Below are 17,135 nucleotides of genomic sequence, written 5' to 3'. Positions count from 1 at the left end.
TCGCGCGGGCAGCAAGTTAAAACCCGAGCCGTAGAAAGTCTATGGCTCGGGTTTTAAGGACCCTGACCGCTGGCCGTAAAAATACAGCCAGCGGTCGGGAACCAGTTAATGGCAGAGCGGGGAGATACCTCCCTACTCTGCCGTAGTGCTCAGTGGCGTCCCGCTGTAGCAGCCATAGCGGCTGCTAGCGGAGCCTCCGGCCATGGTGGGGGCCCGTGCCGGCGGGCGACACGGGCCCCCTCGTGCCGCGGGCCCCGTAGCAGCCGCTACTGCTGCTACGGCGGTAGTTACGCCACTGCGTGTGTGGGCACCCTTGGTCTTAGATCCTCGGCAGAACGTACAGCACGGGTAGGGTGGTAGACAGAGATGGGGGAGGAGATGTAAGGAGGTGCAGCACTGTGGAGAGCTTTGTGGGTGAGAGCAATAAGTCTAAATTGTATTCTATAGTGAATAGCCAACCAGGTCAGTGACTGGCACAGGGTAGAGGCGTTGGTGTAGTGGTTGGTCAGAAAGATGGAGCATGGCTGCTGCATTCAGGATAGATTGGAGAGTGGATGGTTTAATGAGGGGAAGACCGATACGTTTTTTTTATATTTTATGAACATTGCGAACAATGTTTACAGTCCAAAATAATTTTGCTAGGAATATGCTTTTATCTTAGATTATTGCAGCGTATTACTCTTTTATCACAGGTCATAATGTGGCAGATTCTAGGCAGAAATTTCTGTGAGTGAAAATCCGTTTCATAAATCTGTAGCATGCACATGGATTGTTACAAACCTCATTCCGGTGTATGGAGCAGTTGCAGTGTTGTGTATGAACTAACCAAAGGCCGGGGCTCCATGGCGATGCATCGTGGGCGATTATCACACATGCGCATGTTCACGGTGGAGTGCAGTGCAATATCGCCTATATTGTATTTTTATTGAAATCACATGTGATTGCGATTTTATACAATGTGTGTCAAAAAAGAATGTTCCTCCCCAATATTGTAGGACATTTTATATAAAACCGCATACAATATTACGCATGCCATTTTCTGTGATGTAATATTGCATAAAATTGCAATGTGCTTATTTTGGAATACAAAGGCGGAATCCTTTTTTTCATACCCTCTTCAATGCATTATATGTATTATACACAAGTAGCCCCTGACACAAAATTTGTGCTTGTCTCGTTCATTAAATAACATTCGTGCAGTAACGGTAAATTGGGGGGAGCACATTTTAATTTTTTTCTGACATAAGCCCTTAATATGTTCTCATTAACTATGCTGAAGTGTCAGAAAATAATGTTTTTCTTTCATGAACTTATTTTTCTAGGTTATTGTATGAGGTCTGAATTCTATTCGCCTTGTACGCTGCAGCACAGCTTGCAGTGCGAGGTATAACCCTTCCACAGCGTCTACAGATCACCATGGCGACTAGGACATTTAAAGCACGTCACTGCAACCTGATCCTTGGTAACTGCCAATCATGTGAAATGGTGCTTGACCAGCTCCGCCCATCTGTCTCATTCCTGCAGTATGATTGGACCCTGGGAATGCCCCTCAGGTAGCAGGTTACTAGCTGAATGCAGGTAGTGTGGAGAGACACACAAGTCTCAGAAGCTGCAGTCTAACGTTTTACAGCATTTCTAATAAACTTTGTGCCATGAAGGATGTGCAAGAATTTAAGTAAGTATAAAAACTTTTTATGTAGACGTACTTATGTGTTCTGCACAGACAAAACTGTAATACATAATGTTAATCATTTATTTATGGGATCTGAGCATCCTGCAGCATTCTAAGATTGGGGAAGTAGATAGTAACTTTATTATTCTACCTGTGTATTCACCAACAGTAATAGCGAATACAATAAAAGAGGTACAGGAGCCGATCCTTTTTTTTTTTTTTCTTAGATATTTTGGAAATGTTTCATTCTGCATTCAAAATGATGCAACTTTGTGTCAACTTTGTGAGCTACTAGTGAGACTGTGAAGTAAAGCTCTCACGCCTCATGCACACGACCGTTGTGGCACCCGATAGTCTTGACGGACCCATTCACTTTAGCGGGTGAATCAGGTCCGTGAAAAATGATCAGAGTCTCCGATCCGGGGAAAGATAGGACATGTCCTATCTTACCTCGGATCACTGACGGGACTCGGCCGGCGCACACGTCCTATAGAGAATCCTATGGGAAAAGTCCTATAGAGAATCCTATGGGAAAAGTCCTATAGAGAATCCTATGGGAAAAGTCCTATAGAGAATCTTATGGGAAAAGTCCTATAGAGAATCCTATGGGAAAAGTCCTATAGAGAATCCTATGGGAAAAGTCCTATAGAGAATCTTATGGGAAAAGTCCTATAGAGAATCCTATGGGAAAAGTCCTATAGAGAATCTTATGGGATATGCCTTATATATTGAGTGGCATATAAATTTGTTTCGTGGACAATCTGATTTAGGATGTCGTCCGTTATAAATAAATGGAAGTAATCCATTTGGACAAAACTTGTATTGTCCACGGTTATGCCAGGAGTGGCAGTAAATCCGTGGATTCTAGGCCCAAAAGATGGGGCAGGTGCCCATACAAGAGCCTGGACTGGAGGGACCAGGCTGTCCCGTGCTACAGCGCTACTAGGCCCTGCGCTTTCATGTTCTGCAGTTTCAACTGCATCAGGGACAACGTCCCCTGAAGATGAACCTGAAGTGACGCTGTCATCGTCACTGCCCAAAACAGGTTCCATCTCTGACGCCATCTCTGATGCGGTCTCCGACTCAGACCACAGCATGGCGTATGCCACCTCGGCGCTAAACAACTTCCTTGCCATAACGTCACTAACACTAACTAAACAAATTATTATTATTTTTTTTTTTTATATAAAACACACAAACTAACTGCTATATATATCTACACTACCGCTAACAAAAAAATAAACCGCTATTGCTATATATATTATATATATGTGGATATATATATATAATTATATACTCCCTACCTGCCTATTCTAATAGAATAAAAGAAAGAAAGGTAGATAGATAGAAAAAAAGATAGATGGATAGATAGATTGTATAGATAGATAGAAATCTATCTATACAGAGAATGTTTTACAGTGGAAGGCCTCATGCACACGACAGTGCTGGTAATTACAAGCACGGCCGTTCGCGGGCGGCCACGGGCAGCCGGCCGCTTTTGCGAGCCGTGCTCCCATTATAAAGTATAGCAGCATGGCCCGTAAAATGAAAAAATAGAACATGTTCTATTTTTTTAACGGCACGGGCACCTTCCCGTGAGAAAACGGGAAGGTACCCGTGACTAACAGAAGTCTATGGGCCCGTTATTGCGGGTCGTAATTACGACCCGCAATAACGGGTGTTTTTACGGTCGTGTGCATGAGGCCTAACACTTTTTTTTCACAGTATTCTTCTGGCAGCAATTCTCTCGAGTCTCTTCTTCTCAAACTGAAACAATGTTTGAGGAGAAGAAAAGAGGCAGGAGATTTGCTGCCAGAAAAGTCAAAATAAAACAAATGTGGTCGCTGTGATTCTTTTCACAGCGACCACATGTTCAGGGACCATCAGATTGGTCCCTGATACTCTGACCAGTGCCCGAGCTGTTAGCAACAGCCAGGGCACAGAGCTGTGTGCACGCGGTCGTGCGTGCACAGTCTCTGAAGTGCCGCCGTAATTAGTCTATATGGCGGATTTCAGAGACCCTGACCGCTGGCCGTATAAATACAGCCAGCGGTCGGGAACCTGTTAATGTAACATCTGGCCGCACTAAAATAATGCTGCAAAAAACGCCACAAAAAACACAGCAAAATACTGTGTGTGAATCCAGCCTTAAACATTTGGACAATTTACATTATATGCAATTTCCTATTAGGCTGGGTCCACACGCCCTATTTACGGACGTAATTCGGGCGTTTTAAACTCAAATTACGTCCGAAAATACGGCTCCAAAGCGCCGGCAAACATCTGCCCATTCATTTGAATGGGTTTTACGATGTACTGTGCCGACGGTCAATTTTTTTACCCGCCGCTGTCAAAAGACGGCGCGTAAAAAAGACGCCCGCGTCAAAGAAGTGCATGTCACTTCTTGGGACGTAGTTGGAGCCGTTTTTCATTGGCTCCATAGAAAAACAGCTCCAATTACGTCCGTAATGGACGCTGAGAAAAACGCCTGCACATGCCATTACGTCTGAAATTCAGGAGCTGTTTTCTCCTGAAAACAGCTCCGTAATTTCAGCCGTAACGGACGTGCACGTGTGAACATACCCTTATACTTTCATTGGTCAAATCACTTATTCCACAACCAAGAATGATTTGCAGAAAGAGTAGGGAAGCCTTAGGCCTTATTCACACGAGCGTATTTCACGTCCATGTTACGCGCGTTAAAACAACGGACGTCATACAGACCTATGCAATCCAATGGGGACATTCAGTGTTTTTCACGCGTGTGTGTCCGTTGCGTGAAACTCACTGCATGTCCTATACATGTGCGTTTTTTGCGCATCACGCACCCATTGAAGTCAATATGTGCGTGAAAATCACGGCCAGCACACGGACGTCCTCAGTATGCTGTCCGTGATTCACTCAACAGTTGCTGAAGCAATGATGAGAAAAAGAAAAACACCTCCTTCGTTTTTTTCTCCTGACGTAAAAAATGTGTGACGTACGGATGACATACGCGCGTAAAAAAAAGCAGACACGCACCGTACACGAATGACACACGGAACTGCAACGCGCGCAAAACATTGCAATTCTTACGCACGCAAAACGGACACGCTCGTAAGAAGAAGGCCTTAGTGGAATAATTCTGTGTTTTCCAAGCAACTTCTGAACAGACTACAGTATTGCAACAGCCTGCAGCCTGCTCTCCATAAGCAAACTAAACCGTGGCATAAGCAAAAGTATATAGTATGTTGATGGGGACCCGGGGGACCACAGGGCAAGGCAACCCATATAATTCCTGGTACCCTAAGATTACATATTTTTGACCCCACTTAACCCCTTTTGCAGTCAGTGGCGCTAGGAATTTTACCTGTGGGGGAACTTAAACCAAGCAAGGAAGAGCAACCTCTAAAACTGCTGAATTTGGTGGTTAATACTGAAAGTAGACAGGAAGAAGCTACTAGACTTAAAATGGAATAAGATGATTATTATTGGCTTATCTAGGTAAACCTCCATCTACCCAATACTGTTCATATCCTGAACTACTTATTTTCTACACACGTGTGGATTCAATTATATATTATAGTGTTTAGGTCTCCAAATTGAACAAGTACTCTGACTGCACTGCATTTAATTTATATTCCCTGGTTGGATGTTGCATGTGATTACATTTTTGGAAATTTTGTGATCGTCAAATGCAACTTATTTGTTTACCGTAAGGAATAATAGAAGTCACATATGACTGTACCTTTGATTTTCTGTGTAATGTAGCCCTTCCCCAGTAAGGTTGTCAATTGTTCAGACAATTCGAAAAATAGGTGATATTTGGCCAATGTCCATAGTTGCCAACAGTCCCGAATTTGCCAGGACGTGTGGTACGGACACACTGTCCCAGACGGGTTTCGGCAAACCCCGCCCCCTCATATTCAATTGTATCTGCGTCCTCAGGACGCAGATACAATTGAATACTATAGAGGAGCAGGAAACTATTCCCTCCCTGCTCTGCCATTCACTAGGCTACAGGCCATGTTAGGCTGAGACAGGATCCCTGCGCATCCCAGCACGATGACGTCACTGGATCGCGCCGGCCTACACAAGGACCCTGTCTCGGCGCCTCATAGGCTGCAGGCAGAACTGAGGAGGCTCTGGAGTTCCGTTTTTCGTGGGAATGGTGCTAGGTGAGTATGTTTTTTTTTTTGTTGGTGGGGCCATCAGGACACTATCTACAGGGGGTGGCTGTGTGGCACTATAAAGGGAAGAGTGTGTGGCACTATATATAAAGGAGGCAGTGTGTGGCACTATCTACAAGGGGGGAATGTGGCACAATCTATAAAGGGGGAGTGTGTGGCACTATATATAGAGGGGCAGTGTGGCACTATCTATAAAGGGATAGTGTGTGACACTATCTACAAGGGAAGAGTGTGTGGCACTATCTACAGGGGGTTGTGTGGCCCTATCTACAGGGGGTTGTGTGGCCCTATCTACAGGGGGTTGTGTGGCACTATCTACAGGGGTGTGTGTGGCACTATCTTCAGGGGGCTGTGCAGCACTATCTATAAAGGGGGAGTGCGTGGCACCATCTACAAGGGGGGAGTGTGTGGCACTATCTAAAAAGGGTGGAGTGTGGCACCATCTACAGGGGTGTGTGTCACCATCTACAGGGGGCGTGGCACTATCTACATGGGGCTGTGTGGCACTATCTACAGAGGAAGTGAGTGGCACTATCTACAGAGGAAGTGAGTGGCACTATCTACAGGGGATGCGTGTGGCACTATCTACAGGGGGTGTGTGGCACTATCTACAGGGGGCTTGTGGCACTATCTATAAAGGGGGAGTGTGTGGCACTATCTACAGGGTGTGTGTGTTGCTACCTACAGGGGGCAGTGTGGAGCACAATCTACAAGGGTCACTGAAAGTGGCACTATCTACACTGGTTTTTACTCTACTAGTAGTGGTCAGCACATATCGCCTAGCCCTTTTTTCTTTTTAGAGCTTTTAATATAAAGGGCTTGACTGGTGGATACATGCAGACCAATACTCATAGCTCAAAAACCCAAGGGTAGAGGGAGCGTGGCGAAAATAACTTGGTTTAAAAAGTATGCATTCGGATACCCCCTGTAAAAATCCTGTGTTTGCCCCTAATTGGGGAACGGTAGCTAGGGCAGACTAGATTGATGAGTCTTTCAACATAATGGCCGCTCAGGAGCGGGGCAAAACTTGAGTAAAATAGACCGCTGTACAGACACGGTGTACAGTTTGCTACCTGAAAGGAGACCGCAGAGGAGGATTTGGAGGTGAGGAAGTCCCCGCGATATAGAGACTAGTAAATATAACGATATTGAGTTACTTATTGCCTCTAAGCGGTGTTCTTGGTGTGTGGTAGTTGTGAGAAATCCTGTGAATTGTGTCTCCTCACAGATTGGACCTGTCGTTCTTAGCATACGTGTCATAACTAGTAATTCTTGTTTCTATTTATTACTCTTTTTATCCTTGGCCGCAGTTTCTCAAACCTGTATCTTCGGCCTACAGTATAGGGCAATTCTAGCAGCCGAGTTGCAGGTAAAGACGGGTAATATTTATAGAAGATATGAATGACTTCAATTATAAGATCTTGAGATGTTGCCTTCTTTCAAGTTCTTTTTTCAACCTTTGCCCAGTTATATCCGTTTCTGGGAATGCTGAGGGACAGCTAATATGGCCACCACAAACTCCCACACACTGTCACAAAGTTTTCCCAGACCCTTGTGATAAAGTCAGACTTCACCTGCCTGTATACATCCAGATAACCAGAGAGAGAGATACTGGCCATCATAGCAGTTGTCAGCCAAACTAGTGCAGAAATTCTGAGAAGAAAACCACACCCCCCCCCATTAGACACACCTACCAGATAAACCGCACCCCATAAACTATGCCCATCAGATAAGCCACGCTCATAAGTCACCACCACCACCTATGTTCTGCCCCAATCCATCTCCATAACCAAAGTGTCCCTGGAAAGATTTTTTAAATGTTGGCAACCATGCAATGTCCTAATTAAAAAATAGATTGCATAGGAGAAATAACCAGCACGACAGTCATGCAGATCGCTTTACATCTTTATTTTTGTATTAGTCCATATCCAAAAACAGATATGCTCGGCATTAGTGCTAAGGAGGCATGCCAGCTCTAATGCCGAGTGTGTCTATTTTTGGGTCTGGACTAATACGAAAATAAAGATGTAAAGCGATCTGGGTGAGTGCCGTGCTTATTAGGCCAGGTTTCCATATGTCCGGCAATCCGGCGTAGTTTCCCCCTGGCATGTTAGGAAAACTGATGCCAGAACTGATCCCATGCTTTCCTGTGGAAGCCATTGTGGCATCAGTTGCATCTATTTAAACGCCAGATGTCTACCTTCGCCAGACAGAAAAATTATACATGCAGCATTTTTTTGTCCGACAAAAGTCCAGCTACTGTATGAATGCCGGACCAGTGCACAGAGTGCACAAAAATGTCACCAGTTGTGTCCAGCTAAAACCCCATGCACACAGCCGTGCCCGTAATCACAAAGTATGGGAGCACAGCCCGTAAAAAACAAAAGATAGGACATGTCCTATTTTTTGCAGTACACTTCTACGGCCCGGACACCTTCCTGTAAATTAATGGGAAGGTGTCCGTGGACAATAGAAGTGAATGGGTCCGTAATTGCGTAATTTTTACTCTCCTGTGCACAGGCTTTAAGGCTAAAACAACTGACCAGATGCTACTGATATATGTAAACCCAGCCTTATTTTTCTTATGCTATTTTCTTAAGCCGGATTGATTTTTACTGTGCCGCACCTAGAATGACTACTGTCCGTTTTTCTACCTGGAGTTTGTGCGTAGTTGTAGCGCCGATTGCCTTTATTTGGAGTCTATTTTCTCAGGTTAGTGTGATTGGAACCGTCATTATTTTCCAGTTTGTCTATGAAAGTTTTGTCTGTCTGTGATTTTTGGCTAAGTTGTCCCGAATAAAACAGAAGGTTGGCAATACTGCCCCGTGGTCCCATCATATTCACCAGGGGAATCTGCCTCTGAGGTGATCATACAGCCTTCCTATTAGACTGTAATGAAACTAGAAGTAACTCAGCCTAGGATTTTATGGTTGAATATTGCTGATTTTAGCAACTAAATGTAAAATCTTTTTTTTTTAATATAGGCTTTATAGTCGTAACCTTTGCTTGGAATAATGAAAACACAAAATATGCCTCATAGTGTTACTAGTTACTACATGTAAATAAATTGCCATGAGTTTCACTCCACCCTTAGGGCTTGTCATAAGTAGTGGAATTGCTGCATATTTTCCATCCGGAATTGGACGGAAAATACACAGCAGAATACAGTAGCAGCAAAGTGGGTGACAATTAACAAATCTCATCCACATGCTGCGCAAAAATTCTGAGCAGAAATTGACCTGCGGTGGATATTTTTTTAACTGCTGCATGTCATTTCCTTCTTCGGAAAGTGGACTGAATTGCTGCGTTTTTTTAGAGGAGATATCACCATTTCCCTGCATCGTGAAAAATGCAGAAAATGACGCACCATTTTCTGCAGTCAAAAACGCAGGAAATGGGGCGTTTTTGCCGCAGCGGAAAGTCTGCTACTTTCAACGGAATTGCTGCAGAAATTCTGTTACGTGTGGACAAGCCCATGAAGTGCCTGCCTCTATGTAAGAGAGACTACCATATTTTATTATTATTATTATTATTTTATTTATTAACCCCTTGCGTACCTTCGCCGTAATAGTACGTCGCTGGCCGCATATGCCTGCGTACCTTCGCCGTACTATTACGTCGAAGGATCAAACTGTCACTCTGTGAAATCACAAAGTGATAGCGACATGGCGGCAGCTGTCAGTGATAGCTGACCGCCTCTGTTGCCGTGCTGGGGACAGATCTGCATGCCCCGATGTCGGCGATTGCTGTGATTGGTTAGTCTTTAGAGACTGACCAATGACAGCTATCTATGACGTAGGAAACCGGAGAAAGCTCCTGTCAGCGTCTCTGATCTCCTCATTTCTGTGAGAACTGTGAGGAGATCGGAGAGTGACAGAAATACAGTTGAAAAACAGTGGAAAAACAGCGTTTTTAGTGCCCATCTGCCCTTTATAGTGCCCATCTGCCCTTTATAGTTCCCATCTGCCCTTTATAGTGCCCATCATCCCTCAGAATATAACTAATAATATTCTTTAGTGCCCATTAGGGCCCAGCAGCCCTCTCCAGTGCCCACCAGCCATCTTTAGTACCCACCAGCCATTTTAGTGCCCACCAGCAATCTTTAGTGCCCACCAGCCCCCTTTGCTGCTCATTATAGTGTCCATCAGTCCTCCCTAGTAACAATCAAACCTATATAATACTTTTCTTTAGTGCCCATCAGTATATTAGACCCCTTTAGTGCCCAGCAGCCCTCTCCAGTGCCCACCAGCCATCTTTAGTACCCACCAGCCATTTTAGTGCCCACCAGCAATCTTTAGTGCCCACCAGCCCCCTTTGCTGCTCATTATAGTGCCCATCAGTCCTCCCTAGTAACAATCAAACCTATATAATACTTTTCTTTAGTGCCCATCAGTATATTAGCCCCCTTTAGTGCCCATCAGTCCTCTTTACTGCCCTATCCTTTAGTTCTTCATAAAAAAAATATAAAAAAACAAAAAAAAACAAAAAAATAAAAATAAAAAAAAAGTTTTAGTAATTTAGTAGTAATTTTGTGTGCTACTTTTGCACGTCACAGTTTCCTTGCCAATACTGTTCAGGAATTTAGTTTTGCACGTCAGGGTTAGTGCAGTGTTATTACACACCCGTAATGTCTCGTCTATTTAGCGTGGAGGAGGCATATGCCATTTTATGTTCAGATACAGATACAGAAAGCGCCAGTGAGGGTGGATCTGAGTTTGTGTTATCCTCCTCCAGTGATGATGAGGAACCCCCTCAGAAACGAAGCAGGGCTAGTGATCCGAATGAGCCCAGCACAAGTGACCCCAGCACCAGTGACCCCAGCACCAGTGACCCCATATGGCTACCGCCTACCTCTTACACACCTGAAATTCCTGCGTTTACCTCTGCCCCTGGCATAAAAATAAATCCAACTGACTTTCAGGAAATAGATTTTTTTAAATGTTTTTTTTCGGATACTTTAGTTGACCTAATGGTTGTGCAAACAAATTTATATGCACAACAATTCTTAGGCAAAAATCCGACATCCCATTATGCCAGAACCCAAGCTTGGCACCCAACCAATGCAAATGAAATTGCAACCTTCTGGGGGCTCTTGCTCCACATGGGCCTTGTAAAAAAGCCAACCATCAAATCGTATTGGTCCACAGATATTTTGTACGATACACCTGTATTCCGTGCTGTGATGCCACGAAAACGTTTTGAGGCCCTTTTAAAGTTTTTGCACTTTGCTGACAATGAGCAGTGCCCCCCCCGGATCATCCAAATTTTGATAGGCTGTTCAAAATTAGGCCCATCATCACATATTTTAATTTGGTTTTTGCAGAAGTTTATGTTCCTGAAAAAAACATAGCCATTGATGAATCTTTAGTCCATTTCAAAGGACGGCTTCATTTCCGACAATACTTGCCAAACAAAAGAGCCAGATATGGCATAAAAATATATAAACTGTCCGAGAGCCAGTCTGGATACACACACTCCTTTCGTGTGTACGAGGGGAAAGACAAACAGATTAGTCCCCCAGAGTGCCCCCCAGTTCTTGGCACAAACGGTAAAATAGTGTGGGACCTGCTGCATCCTCTGATGGATAAGGGGTACCACCTATACCTCGACAACTTTTATACCAGCGTTCCGCTTTTTAAGTGCCTTGTTGAAAGGAAAACAATGGCCTGTGGCACTGCTCGCAGGAATCTAAAATACCTCCCAAAGCCTTTTCTTGCTGAGAAACTGTCAGTTGGCGAAACCAGGGCACGATATGATGAAAATGTGCTCCTGGTAAAATTCAGGGACAAAAAAGAGGTCCTCATGCTCTCCACCATGCATGGCAACACCACAAGCCCAGTTTCAGTGCGTGGAACAAGCACCACTGTTTCAAAGCCTGTATGCATACAGGCCTACAATAAACATATGGGAGGGGTGGATTTGGGAGATCAACTAATGAAGCCATACTGTGCCATGCGAAAGACGAAAGTATGGTACAAAAAACTGTCTGTATATTTAATTGAAATGGCCCTCCTCAATTCTTTTATTTTGTACCGAAGTGCTGGCAATCGTTCTAGGTACCTCGAGTACCTTGAAAAAGTAATTAAAAAATTAATTTTTAAAGACCAAGAGGAAGGAGCGAGTAGCAGGGCTTCAGGAAGTGAGGCAAATAGAATTGTCCCTGGCCAGCACTTCCCCAGTGAAGTCCCCCCAACGAAAAAAAAGAGCCATCCACAAAAACGATGTCGCGTGTGCGTGAAGAGGGGTATCCGAAAGGATACAATATATCAATGCAGCACTTGCCCCTCCAAACCAGGGCTTTGCATGAAAGAATGTTTCAGAATTTACCATTCTTTAGTGGACTACTAATTTTTTTCATGCCATTTTCAGGATGTCCATATAAACTTCATCTTAAATTTTATGTCACCTTCATTTAAAAATTGTCCACTTGTGCACCAATTGGATATATAAAACAAAACAAAAAATCATTATACCCCTAGATGAATACCACCATGGTGGCCCAAAATCACCCAAGCAAAAACTAGGCCTTGAAGAGCCTCATGGTACACCTTCACTTCCGGGCCTCACCGTGTGCCTCAATACAAAAAGGTCCTATATAGGGTATCAATGAACACAGGAAAAAAAAATGAATGAATTGTGAGTTCTTTTTTTTCTCATTGGTGCTTGATACATCCCCAAAATGTTTCATCAAACCCACGCGTTTGTAAAATAAATTAAAATTAAAATTCTACCAATTTTGTTTTAATTCCTAATCTGAAAAGTAAAATTTCTCACTATACCACTAGATGAATACCTTGAGCGGTGTCGTTTTCTTAATTGGGTCACATCTTGTGAGTTTCCTCTATATTGGTACCTCATGGGCTCTGAAAACACAATATGATGCCTGAAAAATATTCCAGCAGAATCTGTGATCAAACACCAAATGGTGCTCCCTCCTTTCTGACTCTTGCCATGTGCCCATATAGCAGTTTACAGCCACATATGGGGTATTGCTGTAATCAAGAGAAAATGGGTAACAAATTGAGCAGTGCTCTTTCTCCTATTGCCCCTTGTATAAATGAAAAGTTTGGGGCTTAATCAACTTTTTATTGGAAAAAATGCAATTTTTCACTTTCACTGCCCAATGTTTATGACTTCTATGAAACATCTGTGGAGTCCAAATGCTCACTACACCCCTAAAACAAAATCCTCAATGGGTGTAGTTTCCAAAATGGGGTCACTTCTTGGGGGTTTCCACTGTACTAATACCTCAGGGGCTCTTCAAATGCAACATGGCGCCTGAAAACCATTCCAGCAAAATCTGCGCTCCAAAATCCAAATGGTGCTCCTTCCCTTCTGAGCAGAAGTTTATGACCACATATGGGGTATTTCCGTAATCAGGAGAAATTGCTTTACAAATGTTGGGGTGCTTTTTCTCCCTTTTTCATTGTAAAAATGTGAAAATTCTATGTTTTTTCAGAAAAAAAGTATATTTTCATCTTCACAGACTAATTTCAATAAATGCAGCGAAAAACCTGTGGGGTCAAAATGCTAACTATACCGCTAGAAAAATTCCTTGAGGGGTATAGTTTCCAAAATGGGGTCACTTTTGGGGGGTTTCCACTGTTTAGGTCCCTCCAGGGCATTGCAAACATAACACGGCACCGAAAACCATTCCAGTAAAATCAGCACTCCAAAATCCAAATGGCGTTCCTTCCCTTCTGAGCCCTGCTGTGGGTCCAAACAACAGTTTATTACCACATATGGGGTATTGCCGTAATCGGGAGAAATTGCTTTACAAATGTTGGGGTGCTTTTTGTCCTTTATTCCTTGCAAAAATTCGAAATTTCTACGTTTTTCAGAAAAAAAAGTATATTTTCATCTTCACAGACTAATTCCAATAAATGCAGCGAAAAACCTGTGGGGTCAAAATCCTAACTATACCACTAGAAAAATTCCTTGAGGGGTATAGTTTCCAAAATGGGGTCACTTTTGGGGGGTTTCCACTGTTTAGGTCCCTCCAGGGCATTGCAAACATAACACGGCACCGAAAACCATTCCAGTAAAATCAGCACTCCAAAATCCAAATGGCGTTCCTTCCCTTCTGAGCCCTGCTGTGGGTCCAAACAACAGTTTATTACCACATATGGGGTATTGCCGTAATCGGGAGAAATTGCTTTACAAATGTTGGGGTGCTTTTTGTCCTTTATTCCTTGCAAAAATTCGAAATTTCTACGTTTTTCAGAAAAAAAAGTATATTTTCATCTTCACAGACTAATTCCAATAAATGCAGCGAAAAACCTGTGGGGTCAAAATGCTAACTATACCACTAGAAAAATTCCTTGAGGGGTATAGTTTCCAAAATGGGGTCACTTTTGGGGGGTTTCCACTGTTTAGGTCCCTCCAGGGCATTGCAAACATAACACGGCACCGAAAACCATTCCAGTAAAATCAGCACTCCAAAATCCAAATGGCGTTCCTTCCCTTCTGAGCCCTGCTGTGGGTCCAAACAACAGTTTATTACCACATATGGGGTATTGCCGTAATCGGGAGAAATTGCTTTACAAATGTTGGGGTGCTTTTTGTCCTTTATTCCTTGCAAAAATTCGAAATTTCTACGTTTTTCAGAAAAAAAAGTATATTTTCATCTTCACAGACTAATTCCAATTAATGCAGCGAAAAACCTGTGGGGTCAAAATGCTAACTATACCACTAGAAAAATTCCTTGAGGGGTATAGTTTCCAAAATGGGGTCACTTTTGGGGGGTTTCCACTGTTTAGGTCCCTCCAGGGCATTGCAAACATAACACGGCACCGAAAACCATTCCAGTAAAATCAGCACTCCAAAATCCAAATGGCGTTCCTTCCCTTCTGAGCCCTGCTGTGGGTCCAAACAACAGTTTATTACCACATATGGGGTATTGCCGTAATCGGGAGAAATTGCTTTACAAATGTTGGGGTGCTTTTTGTCCTTTATTCCTTGCAAAAATTCGAAATTTCTACGTTTTTCAGAAAAAAAAGTATATTTTCATCTTCACAGACTAATTCCAATAAATGCAGCGAAAAACCTGTGGGGTCAAAATGCTAACTATACCACTAGAAAAATTCCTTGAGGGGTATAGTTTCCAAAATGGGGTCACTTTTGGGGGTTTCCACTGTTTAGGTCCCTCCAGGGCATTGCAAACATAACACGGCACCGAAAACCATTCCAGTTAAAATCAGCACTCCAAAATCCAAATGGCGTTCCTTACCTTCTGAGCCCTGCTGTGGGTCCAAACAACAGTTTATTACCACATATGGGGTATTGCCGTAATCGGGAGAAATTGCTTTACAAATGTTGGGGTGCTTTTTGTCCTTTATTCCTTGCAAAAATTCGAAATTTCTACGTTTTTCAGAAAAAAAAGTATATTTTCATCTTCACAGACTAATTCCAATAAATGCAGCGAAAAACCTGTGGGGTCAAAATGCTAACTATACCCCTAGATAAATTCCCTGAGGGGTGTAGTTTAAAAAATAGGGTCACTTTTGGGTGTTTCCACTGTTTTTACACCACAAGACCTTTTCAAACCTGACATAGTGCCTAAAATATATTCTAAAAAAAGCAGGCCCCAAAATCCACTAGGTGCTCCTTTGCTTCTGAGGCCTGTGTTTCAGTCCATTATCACACTAGGGCCACATGTGGGATATTTCTAAAAACTGCAGAATCTGGGCAATAAATATTGAGTTGCGTTTCTCAGGTAAAACCTTCTGTGGTACAGAATTTTTTTTATTACAAATGAATTTTGTAAAAAAAAATGAAATTTTCAAATTTCAGCTCTACTTTCCTTCAATTCCTGTAAGACGCCTAAAGGGTTGAAACACTTTCTGAATGCTGTTTTGAATACTTTGAGGGGTGCAGTTTTCAAAATGGGGTGTTTTATGGGGGTTTCTAATATATAGGGCACTCAAAACCACTTCAGAACTGAACTGGCCCCTGTAAAAATAGCCTTTTGAAATTTTCTTGAAAATTTGAGAAATTGCTGCTAAAGTTCTAAGCCTTGTAACGTCGTAGAAAAATAAAAGGATGTTCAAAAAACGATGCAAACATAAAGTAGACATATGGGAAATGTGAAATAGTAACTATTTTGTGTGGTATTACTATCTGTTTTACAAGCAGATAGATTTAAAATGTGAAAAATCATAATTTCTTCATATTTTCTCAAAATTTTGGTGTTTTTCACAAATAAGCAATAAATTTATCGACAAAATTTTTTCACTAACCTAAAGTACAATATGTCACGAGAAAACAATCTCAGAATCAATTGGATAGGTAAATGCATTCCGGAGTTATTACCACATAAAGTGACACATGTCAGATTTGAAAAAATGGGTCTGGTCCTCAAGGCCAAAATGAGCTGGGTACTCAAGGGGTTAAAAAGCATTTAAGTACAGCTCACAAGACAATAAAAACAAGTACAATGAACATGATCTTAATGAATGACAGACTGATAAAGAAGGAGAGAGGACCCTGCTCGCGAGGGCTTACAATCTACAAGGGAGTATACACTGTATGTACATTGAGTTCCTCTCATTGCCTTCTCTTCCTCTGATATAATAATAGTTCAGCTGCTGTTCAGATTTGTAACTAGAAAACCAGGTCCCAGGTGCAGGAATATTATTGAGTCTCCAGTGATTTTTACGGTGCTAAAGAATTATTTCCATTTCAGGTGTAAAACAGAGCCCTGACGGTATGGTCATACGCTCATTCTCACTGACCATTGTTTGGCTGTTATCGGTAAGTCATTTTTAAGAATTCGCACTTCCGTGAAATGTTTTTACTGTGCTGTTACAATTCACATAGGTTACTGTATTTCTGCTTTAATGCAGCGCAATACTTACTTTTCCCACCTCATGCATTGTACATTCAATAGGGAAATTAGTTTTATAAGATGAGTTCTCAGAGTTTACATCTTAGGTCTTGTCCACACGTAACGGAATTGCTGCAGAAAATTTCTACATCAATTCCGGTGAAAGTAGCATACTATCTGCTGCTGCAAAAACGTACCATTTCCTGCGTTTTTGACTGCAGGACATGGTGCGTATTTTGCTGCGTTTTTCACAATGTTGGGAGATGGTGACATCTTCCCTGAAAAACGCATTAATTCAGTCCACTTTCCGCAGCAGGAATTGACATGCTGCGGTACGAAAAATATGCATCGCAGGTCAATTTCTGCTCAGAGATTTATTAAATCTCACCCACTTTGCTGCTACTGTATTCTACTGCGTATTTTCCGTCCACAATTCCGGATGGACAATACGCAGCAATTACGCTACGTG

At 42.6% G+C, this 17,135-nt stretch overlaps 1 protein-coding gene across 3 annotated transcripts in view; it reads left to right on the top strand.

The window, feature by feature from the left end:
• The first annotated feature begins 1,573 nt into the window (after nt 1-1,573).
• Nucleotides 1,574-17,135, top strand: part of PLS1 (plastin 1) — a 157,879-nt gene continuing 142,317 nt past the window's right edge. For 2 of the 3 annotated variants that reach the window (XM_075863997.1, XM_075863996.1), the window contains exons 1-2: nt 1,574-1,675; nt 16,526-16,593. The gene's annotated coding sequence lies outside the window, so the exon portion shown is untranslated. The remainder of the gene's footprint in view (nt 1,676-16,525; nt 16,594-17,135) is intronic. The other variant, XM_075863998.1, reaches the window with a different exon arrangement.

This window comes from Rhinoderma darwinii, chromosome 4 (assembly GCF_050947455.1).
Source record: "Rhinoderma darwinii isolate aRhiDar2 chromosome 4, aRhiDar2.hap1, whole genome shotgun sequence".
In the NCBI taxonomy this organism is placed as follows: domain Eukaryota; kingdom Metazoa; phylum Chordata; class Amphibia; order Anura; family Rhinodermatidae; genus Rhinoderma; species Rhinoderma darwinii.
This window is presented reverse-complemented; position numbering and strand designations above follow the sequence as displayed.